At 32.7% G+C, this 11,764-nt stretch overlaps 1 non-coding gene across 1 annotated transcript; it reads right to left on the bottom strand.

Annotated features, from left to right (window-relative positions):
- Window positions 1-361: 361 nt before the first annotated feature.
- LOC128289473 (small nucleolar RNA R71) lies at window positions 362-468 on the bottom strand. The gene has a single exon (XR_008279122.1). It is a non-coding gene; the product is annotated as a small nucleolar RNA R71 (small nucleolar RNA).
- Between the last annotated feature and the right edge of the window lie 11,296 nt (window positions 469-11,764).

Genomic DNA, 11,764 nt, shown 5'->3' on the forward strand with positions numbered 1-11,764 from the left:
CAGAATTCTGCTCCACGCACTATTTATGATTATGCTAAACCTAATTTAATAGGAACTGAGTCAAGTATAGTTAGACCTGCTGTAGCTACAAATAATTTTGAACTGAAACCTAACACAATTCAAATGATACAACAGTTTGTTCAGTTTGATGGTTTGCAAGACGAGGATCCCAACGCTCACTTGGTAAATTTCCTAGATTTTGTGATAGCTTTAAAATTAATAGCGTTTCTGATAACGCCATTCGCCTTCGGTTGTTTCCCTTTTCGTTAAGGAATAAGGCTAAACAATGGTTGAGCTCACTACTTGGGAACAAATGACCGAAAAGTTCTTACTAAAATATTTTTCGTCAGCTAAAATGGCTAAATTACGTAATGATATCTCTTCTTTTGTGTAGATGGATTTAGAAACACTCTACGATGCATGGGAGAGATATAAGGACCGTTTGCGAAGATACCCTCACCATGGGTTACCACTCTGGCTACAGGTTCAAACTTTTCATAATGACCTGAATCCTTCGACTCGACAAATGGTTGACGCAGCTGCTGGCGGAACCATCAATAATAAAACACCTAAAGATGCCTATGAATTTATAGAGGAGATGTTACTGAATAACTATCAGTGACAAGTTATGAGGACAAAGCCAATGAAAACAATCAGTGTTTATAACGTCGATTCGGTCACCATGCTCTCTAATAAGGTAGAACTCTTGAATAAAAAAATTGATGGTTTTTTTAGTTTTTCACAGGTTCACCAGTAATGTAGTGCGAAGCAAATGGAGGTGGATTAAGCAATTCAGAATACCCACCTTATGGCCACAATATGGAGAACGAGCAGTTAAAATACATGGGTAATAATCCTCGATCTCAAAACAATCCTTATAGCAATACTTACAATGCAGGTTGGAGGAATCACCCAAATTTTTCATGGGGAGGCCAAGGAAATTAGAAACCACCACCCCCTTCAAGCTTTCAGCAACCACCATACCTGCAGGAGAAAAAGCCGAACCTTGAGGAGATGCTAACCAAATTCATCTCGATGTTAGAGACTCATTTTTAGAATAACGAGACGACACTAAAAAATCAACAAGCATCGATCCAAGGGCTCGAAACTCAGATTGGATAGCTCGCCAAGTTGATTTCCGAATAACCACAAGGTAGCCTCCTAAGCAACACTGAATCTAACCCAAGGGAGCAACTCAACACAATTTCTGTTCAAGATGAAGAAGGGTTAGTGGCAAAACCAAGGCCAGAACCGGTGGTAAGCGAATGTAAGAATGAGGTAGGCCAAAACGAATAAAAATTGGTAAGTACAGCATATAAACCTCGTGTGCCATACCCCAATGCGACAAGGAAAGACCGCTCAGATGAAAAATTTGGTAAATTCCTTAAACTCTTAAAGAAACTACATATTAACCTACCGTTTATTGAGGCACTTTCGCAGATGCCAAACGCAGTCAAATTTTTAAAGGAGCTTCTAGCAAATAAGTGAAAGTTAGATGAAAGGTCGTATGTGGAGTTGAACGCGGTTTGCTCAACCATTCTTCAGAATAAGCTACCCAACAAACTAAAAGATCCAGGGAGTTTTACGATTCCTTGTTTAATTGGTAGTTTAGATATTAATAATGCGTTGGCTGGTCTAGGGGCTAGTAGCAATGTTATGCCCTACAAATTGTTTAAGCAACTAGGTCTAGGGAAACCCAAACAAACTAGGATGAGCATTCAATTAGCAGATAAAACTGTCAGATTTCCTAGGGGTATTATTGAAGACATATTCGTTAAAATTGATAAATTTATATTCCCAGTTGATTTTGTTGTTTTAGACATAGAAGAGGACAGTAATGTTCCTTTAATTTTTGGAAGCCCTTTTTAGCAACTGCTAGAACAATTATTGACGTTGGCTCAGGTGAACTCACACTTCGTGTAGGAACGAAACAATCACCCTTCAAGCTCGCAACCCGAACAACACATCAAAAATTGAAGGTGATGTACAAATTGTTCTACTAAGACTAATCATATGGTGCAACCTATTTTGCAGGAAATAAGTTTGAAGGACACACATGAGCCATGTTCAATCCACAACAAAGGATCTACACATGAAGAATGAATGTTACAAATCGAGGAGTTAGATGAATGGCTGACATTTAAATCGAGAAAACACGATGAACTAAAACTACGACAAAACGAGCTAAATGTCTCACCGAATCAACTTAAGGTTGGAGATAAAGTTTCATTAGATGCCGCAGATTATCACATTGACACTGCCAAACTGAATGAAGAAATTTCTCTAACGGTACTTAGCATTTTCCCATTTGGTACAGTCAAGGTAAGTCATCCTCAATTCGGCACCTTTAAGGTAAAAAATACCCGCCTAAAACCTTATTTTGATGGGATTCATAACAGGAATGAGGATTATAAACTCCTCGAACCACCATGACCATTCACCAGAGAGGTAAGTCGAGCTTAGACTATAAATAAGCGTTTCTCAAGAGGCAACTCGAGCACTAACAATATTACTTTCTTTAAATTTTAGTTTTTAAAATCTAACATACTAACCAAATCATTGAACACAAGCTTTCCAAAACCACACGACCGTACAATACGGCCGTGTGCAAACAGGACAAAAGTTTTTTTTTTCCAACACAGGGTTGCGATAAGTTGCCACGATCATATGCCATGACCGTGGTGAAACTGCCAAAACAACACGAGCGTGCGACATGCCCGTGCCCCACACCCGTGGTCGACACTGTCAAAATAACACGGGCATGTGCATGGGTACACGAGCATGGGAGAAGTGAACCACATTGCACAGGGTCGTGCAACACAGCTAGGCAGCCACAAGACCTAGACACACAATCGTGTGATGATCTCTCAAATCTCGACAAACACGGGCTGGACACATACCACACTAGAGTGAGACAAGGCCGTGCCACTTTTAAAATTAGATTATCTCTTTTATTTTATTTTATTTTATTTTACCTTTGTTTTTACTCTGATTTATTTGAAGTCTCATTTGTTTTTAAACACGGCTTATCTTTATGATTACTATCAGATTATTCCCTCAATTCTCCTTTTATCCTTCAGAATCATGCTTGCTCTCCAGCCTTATTTCCAATACTCGCTCTCACTAATCTAGAAATTTCATCTATTTTTAACTTAGGAAGTTTCACTTCTGTCCCTATCTTATGAACTTATATTTATATTGGTCAATATATCTATCTTTGTACATTGAGGATAATGTACATCTTAAGTGTGGGGGGTTATTTACATTTATAACAGAAAAATCCCTAAATTTTGTCTTATTCTCATGTGAATTACTTATATCACTATTTGAATGAATTTTAATTAATTTATGATTTTTTGATATGTCTTGAATTAAAACATAGGCATTTATACATTGATTGTTTAAACTTTAAGACATTAGAGAATCAAGCATGATAAGTTGATTTTTTAAGAATTAAAAACTTTTAGGTTGTTTCCCCCAAGTTTAGGTATTACCTTGAGTTGGAATTCACAGGTTTAAAAATAAAAAAGCCATAATTTTTGTAAGATTTTGAGCCTTTAGAGCATCTATTATTTCTTTCATGCTCACTTTCATTATGAGTGCATCAGTATTGAATTGTTATTCTAGAACTTGCTTGAGTATGCATGTCAAGACCACACCATTTGATTTGATATGTCAAAATGATAAAGGCACTTAGGTTTAACCCACTCACTCCATAAAAACCTACCGTCACAATTAACCCTTAGTGAACCCCCTTGAGCCTAACAACTCATTCATTGATTTACCCTCAATATTAACCCATAACTCATTATTGTTGAAATCCCCTAAATTAATTTGATCCCTATTTTTGTTGAGATTTGAGTTGGAATAGTTGCTTAGCTATGTTTTATTATATTTTGTAATTTGACTTGTTCTTAAAAAAAATACATGTATACATATTAGTAGTAGTAATCTTCTGAGCTAAAGAAGTTAAATTCCATATTCTGAGAAAAAGCTCTATTGTACGCAATTGATGACTAGTCATTTTTTTAAGTAGGCAATTTTTCAATTCAATCTTGATTCTAACCCTTTCTTTCAGTTTGTGACCACACCCTCTAACCAAAGCCACGTTACAACCCTCTAAAAACCTTTTGATTGATGTTTCATCTCAATTTATAGTGGTGGAGATTTGATTTTCATACAAGCCTATGGTAATGACTTTTCATTATTGACTATTGAGTGCTTCATTTATTGTCCTTAAACACCTCGAGTGATTTGAGTGAATCTTTAGTGAGGATGTGAAACTCTGTGATATTTTGAATCAAAGGTAATTACTTAGATGAGGGGAAACACCTATGTTTCATGATAAAATGCTCAACTTGGAATGTTTGAAACTTTAATGTTCTTTTAGTTGAATTTTCAATGTATGATTACCTATGGATTATTTTGAGATATTATCAATAGAAATTATAAGTTGAGAAGAATTTATTTTGATTATGAGTTGAGAATTTTGTTTGAGGACAAGCAAATGCTTAAGTGTGGGGGCATTTGATAAACCGTAATTTATACATATTTCTATCCCATGCTTAGCATATTTTATGGATGATTTTTCCTTAAAATTGGTGAATTCGATGCTCCTAATGCCTTAATTTCATGTTTTATACTTAGGTGAGCATAGGAGAGTGAAAGGAACGAGAAACAAGCCAAAAAAGAAGAAAATAGGCTAACGTACGAAATCAACACGGTCTAGACTTCCTCACACGGGCAGACCACATAGTCGTGTCAATTTGGTAGAATCGAAGCATCACTCACACGGGTAGACCACACGCTCGTGCCTATTTAACAAGCTTAACCACAGCCTGAAGTAATCGCACACGGACACGTCACACGGGCATGTCCCTGTCGAGCCCAAGTAAAGTCCTATTCGGAAATGGCCACTTTTGAGGGATCTTAGGCATTCCAAAGCCTATAAATACACCCTAGAAGAAGAGAATAGGGGGGACGCAAAGAGGAGGAAGCAGAGAACTGCTCAAGGAAAGCCGATTGATCCATCTCAGAAGTCGGATTCATCATTAAGACTGAAGATCTCTCATCAATTTCCCTTCAGGAGTTTTGGGTTTTTCTTTATGTTTTGTATTCATTATTCTTCTGAGATTTTTACCTTTTTAGTTATGAACTAAAACCCCTAAATACCTAAGGGGAATGAAACCTAAGACATATCTTGCTATTATTATCTGAATTGTATGATAAATATTTGACTTGTTCTTAATTATGTGTTCTTAAATCTTGTTTTGGTATTCCAGGATATTGATTCAAGTTAAGCTCTTATTCAGAGGAGGAATAGACCCTGTCTAAGAGTAAATTTGTCATAATTAAGCGATGTTGGTTGCGCGCCTAGAGATAGGGTGACAAGATTTTTTCGGATTAGGGTGGAATCTAATAAGGGGTCTACAAATCGAGTTAATGCAACCCTAGGGAGTTAATTAGAAAGAGATTTCAATTATTCAACCTAGGGTTAGACGTTCTTAGTCTCGAGAGAGATAATAATATAACTTAGGGATTTCTACAGATCAAGTCAAATGAATAAATCGTCTGATTCAGAGTTAAATAACAAGTGAAGTCTAGGTGGATTTTTCCTTAGGTATTGTCTCAATCAATCGAGTTTTCCAAAAGTAATTCCCCAATTCTATTTTCTATGAATTCTTAGTTTAGTTAATTAGTTAGTTAAAACAAACCCCATTATTCTTAGGCTAGATAAAAAAAGACAGTCATTACTAGTACTTTTAGTTTCTTTGGGTTCGACAATCCGGTTTTGCTAAAGCTATACTACTGTTTGATAGGTACACTTACCTTTATCGTGATAATAGTTAGTTTCAAGAACGATTCATTATAAATATTTAAAACCTGTTACGAATATCACGTATCATCCTTCACTATTGGCATGATGCATGTGCAAATAGTTTTGGAATCAAATTTTCGATGATTTTCTATCATACGTGCTGAAGTGCATGTGTAAGGCCCAACAAATTTCTATATCTCCGACATCTGCGGCTTCTGGATAAATGTGGCTCATATCCGTTAATTGTAGCCTTTTGTCGACCTTTAACACTTACCAATATACAATGTTGATTTAGACACGGCGATTTTGTAGTCCATCGACACATTCATGCTATACCACTTAATAGAAAATATGCACTTTTCCTTGGTTTTGAATTTTTGGCCCACGAAAAACTCCTCAGGTTCAAAATCTACAACCAATCGGTGAGCAGGTAGTATATCAGGGTACTTCGAAAACTCGACTGCATTTGTCAGATCGGGGTCTATGAGCGACATGTGTGCCCCAGGATTATTGTGTATCACAATACGTCGAATTGGGTTCCCGACTAAAGATGCGTTAACATTTTCATCGTCATTCGTGTTTTCATCGTCAAATTCATTCGGGACCTTGTCTACATTGGGATCACTATTGATCTCATGATCAAAAGGATCAATATTATAAAATCCATCGTCACCATCCGTATCAGTCTCAAACACCATCGAATGTATTTGTAAATAGGGGCTCAGGTTCTGGTTCTCAAATGCAAGTGTAGCATTACAATCGATGTTGATCCCGCATGCAGTCGTTTGACTATCAATGTACTATATTGGAACTACCGTAAATGGATCTTGGACTCCATGTTCTTCATCTAATGGAGTGGGATCTTCAGATAACTCTACATCAACTAACTTGGCAAATAACTGAACTGGTGCATTTTCCTGGCTCCGATTCCCATAATAAAGAGCGACCATTGTCTCCACATCTTCATCGTCTACAAGTTCTATCTCAGTGAATTAGATGGGATCCGTCGAAACTAGAAACTTGTAGAAAAATTTCGAGATCCTTCTCCCACAACTTCTAACAAATTTTGCACTAATCATTTTATTCATATCATCAACCGAGACATTTCTATTAAATCTCATTGTTATTTGTTGGCGACATTCAAATATACATCCAACTGTTATTGTCAAAATTACTCCATTGAAATAAACACATACGAAAAATTGATTATTCATCTTCAACATTGAAGCTTTTGAAAAAGAAATAAAAATTCTCAATACAATTTCAAAAAAAAATTACTATAATATAAAAAAAAATGAATTTCATATCTACTAACCTTGTGAATTCTTCTCTGTCTGTTTACTCTTCTTCTATAGATTTTCTTTTTTTGCTATTCTTGAATTTTCAAAAAAGTTTTGCACAAACACTACTTAAATACTGGAATGCATGACAATCACTGGTGTTGCCTTTGCCATGGGCACCAGCATCCAATTTAGACTCGTATTAAACTGGTATATTTACACTAGATCCGTATTTAATGGCATCGCCTATCAACAAGGTTGCACTTATTAAAAAATATTTTTTTAATTGAGATCTGATTGTTGTCGGAATATAGGGGTGGCGCCGCCTATGCACCACCCTCCGCCACCCCAAACACCCCATTTTTGTAATTAATCGGGGTGAGATACCATTTTGGAAAATTTTAATTTTTTCTTATATTATTTACATAAAAAAGATTTTAATACTTTTATTAATTTAATATTAGAGTGATTATCTTAATATTAAATTTAATTTAATGTTTATCTACTTATTATTTTAATAAGATTTAATATTAAATTTAATCTAATATTTAGTGATTAAGTTTAATCATAGCTGAACTCTCTAAACTCTTGTTATATAAAGAGAGCCTTGGGTCGTTATTTACACACACTTGAATTTAAAAGAAAGTTGTAAAGAGAAAATTCTCTGAATAGATTATTTCAGAAAATTTCTAAAGATATTTCTATGATGCACAACTTGACCCAAAAGTTCAAAGAAATTGTAAAATTACACCACTGGTAATTTTTATGAATATTTTCTGATTCGAGGCGAACCCACACTTGGCAAACGTGAACTTGAGGATAGCGGAGAAGACTACTCGGTTGAAGTGTTCATCCTAGACGAATAAAAAATATACAATTTAGATTTAATGCTTATTACTTTAGATATCATAACCAATATCTTTTTTTGGAAAAAAAAATTAAAAACTCTATTTTCCCTAAATTTATATTCCGCTGCGTTTTTCAAACCAGTTTTTCCAATAGAAAAAAAAAAGCACATAGACATTTCGTTGTCACTTTGTTCGAGAGGTGATCATTCAAGGGGATGTTCATATTCATAAAATTGGCATAGAACGCAATCTGATCAACATGTTAACAAAAAGTCTTATAGTTTCAAAGTTTGAGTGTTGCTTGGACTTGGTAAGTATTCGATGAAGTTCAAATTAGGCTCATAATAGGGCTTGGCAAAGGAGTTAAGTGAAGTACGAGTCAAGGTGGAGATTTGTGAAAGTATGCACTGCATTTCGATCAAAACAGTGTATGACGTCGCAACGAGAAGAAGCTCTTCATCCCGATGAAAGGAAATTCGTTGTCTCCATGAAATGATCCTTCTTCGTCTCGACGACCAAACACCACATCATGATGTGGCAATGTGTTCATCAAGTTTCTCGTCTTTCTTCTATCAGTTAAACTTTGTTTTAGTTTCTCATTTAAACTCTGATTAACCTAAGGATATTCTAGTAATATATGCTACGAATTTTAGCCTATAAATAGGCCTTAGTTACTCTAGGTTTTATATAGAAAAAATATTTCGATTGAGAGAATTATATTTTTTGTTTTGAAGGTTTTTTTTGGGGGTTTCGGGTTTTTTTTTTTGATTCTCTTCTCCTCTTGTACCCTTCTATTATTATAGTGAAATTTCCTTTTGCCCGTGGCTTTTTTATCATTTTTTGAGGAGTTTTTCTATGTTAAATTAGTGTGTTGATCTTTTCAATATCCTAGTTATTTTTCTTGTTCGTTGCATACACGGATTAATTCCCAACAAACAAATTAATCTAATTAAGTAACATTGTTAAACATTATAATTAAAATGTAAACATGAAAATTGAAAATTATAATATAAAATTAATAAAATAAATAATTTAATAATTTATATACAATAAATTAACAAAAAATAACATTTCAATTTTATGTATTTATCAACAACCATTCAATTTTCAAAAATAAAATCACCAAATTATAACAAAATTAAAATAAAAAATTATTTAAGTAAAATAATGGAATTCATAATTAAAGTTAACTTTAGCAACCAATGGATTTTTTTACAAAGTTAATCATTAATTTAGGCTTAACCTCAAAATTCAATTACAAAAGTAAATTGTAGACTGAACTCATTAGTAAACAAAAGAAAAAGAAATACACTTATTTCATAACCAAAAAAAAAAAAAAGGACAAGTGTCAAAAATTGTAAATGGGGCATAAAAAGAGGCAAACTGCAAATTAATCTACACTTAACCTCACCATCTAAGCAAACAAAATTTATTAATGATTACCTATTTGTTCTATAAATGCATAATGTTTTTCGTCTATACTATTATTTAAAATTATAAAATTGAGAAATAATTTTAAAAAATATTAATTATATAAAATTATATTAATATAAAGGTATCTTCAATTTTCAAATATTATTATATAAAATTAATAAAATCCCACGAAAGAAATATCATTATTTTTAAACCTTGAGTTTCACTATTATAACCAAAACTATTTATTTATTTTTACTCACATCATTCATAAAAAATAAAATAAAATAATAATAATAATAATAATAATAATAATAAAACTGATTACAAAAGGGTGAATGAGTGAAGGGCGGGTCAGCTATTTGATCACTTGACCAAGTAAATTGTTTGAATTTAAAATATAATTTATTAGGTGTAAAGCAGTAAAAAATTGTGAAGTGATGAAAATGAAATGTGAAAATTGAAGATAGTTTTATATGAAATTAAAATAGGCAATTTTATGCACATTTCAACACAATTAATATTTAAAAAGTTGACATTTATCAATAAATTAGTAATTAATTAAAACAAAAGTGACAACGCATATCTATTTATTACTCATTTGTGCCCACTTCAAGGATTACTGATTACTTTTGGTCAAACTGCTTTGTTATATATCAACAATCAAATGGATGATCGTTGAACATTTATTAGGGATCCCATTTCACCATCACACATTAAAACACGTTTTTAAATATACAAACTGTAAATAAAAATATTCCATCAATATGAACCTCATAGACATTGATACATGAATTCTGTCATCTTCTACTTGGCCATATATCACTAGATGAGTGCTTTTATTTTGGTTTTTTTAATGCCCTTTTAATCATAAATATAATTTTAAATAAATATAACTTTAAAAGATTTATGATGATAAATAAATATTATAAAATTGTGAATGATAAATACTTTTATATGTTTGGTCATAAATTCTAACTATCATCTATTGTAACTTTAATTTCTCTTTTTTTTAAAAAAACTTTAATTTCATTTAACAATAAAAAATGAGTTTTCAGTTTTATTCTGTTTAATTTATGCTCTTACTCCCTACAATTTTGCACATTTAAAAATTAATCCATCTACGTTTTTTTTTTTTTTGTGAAAACTAATGTATCCATCATCAATAGTAATGATTAATCCCTTTGCGTCAATGCTCTCTGAATAAGTAAACAATTGGTCACGAAATGTGCTCTATCACTATGAGTAGGGATCGAACCCCTGATCACATGATTAAGGGACAAGATGAGCAATTATCATGTCATACCTTGTGGTTAGTTTATCTATTTTTAATTCTAGGAATTTAATCTCTTGTACTCTTTTGATTTAATAATTAAAGTCTAGTTAATAGATTGTTAAAGGAAATACGTTAAATTAAAAATATGAAAAGCTAAATAAACAATAAGGGTTTTTAGTTCTAAATCAAGAATTGTAATAGCAGAGTAAAAATCGATAATTTTCTTTTTGCCTACATAACTTGCACACAATCATAATTTTTTTTTTGATTAATAGAAGTGGTATAAATTAAATTGTTGAAATTAAAATTAGATGGAGTAAAGCAGAATTAGGCTTTTTTCCACTTTATTTATAAATTGGATATCCGATTTGATTAATAATTGACACCACACCACCTTGAATACGTCAATTTATAGTCAAAAATCAGATTCTAAGGTCAATCCAGCATGAGGGGTCACACCAAACCATGACATGAAGAGGCAGTAACAAGGAAAATCCAATGAAATATTATTAATTAATAGGAACAAACACCATTTTCAATAGAATTATTTTTAATTACCATGTTTTGGCTTTTTGAATTTGTTTGTTTGGGTGTAAAGGGGTATGTGTGAAAGTGCAAGGAAATGACTTCAAGATAAGATCTTGACCTTCTTATTCCGCTAATCCATGGAGAAATTGGGTCAGTCAAAGAAGGATACAAGGAAGCTTCATTTGACAGCACTAACAGTATTTGGCTGGAAAATTTTTAAAAGGTTTTTACCACTAATTTGCTTCTCAGTGATTTTGACCTTCCGGAACTGATGAGATTAACATTAATTTGGCATTTGCTTTAGTCAAACCAATCTTTTTGATGATAACTACTATACGTAGTTGCCTAGCAACTCCCCTTTTACATTTTCATTTTAATATTTCATCTTTGTCCCATTCAAATGCAAGAAAATAATATATCTACTATATTGTAATTCTTGATTTCTTTAGATCTCACAACCTGTTTATGCTTTTCATTTTGATGTATTTTTTGTTTACTTTTATTATATAAAAAGAGTTTAAATAAATTCGATTTCTAATTTAAATATAAAAATTAATAAATAAATTTAATCGAACACAAGCTTTCGAATATAGAAATTCAC

Source organism: Gossypium arboreum, chromosome 2, assembly GCF_025698485.1.
Source record: "Gossypium arboreum isolate Shixiya-1 chromosome 2, ASM2569848v2, whole genome shotgun sequence".
NCBI lineage: Eukaryota > Viridiplantae > Streptophyta > Magnoliopsida > Malvales > Malvaceae > Gossypium > Gossypium arboreum.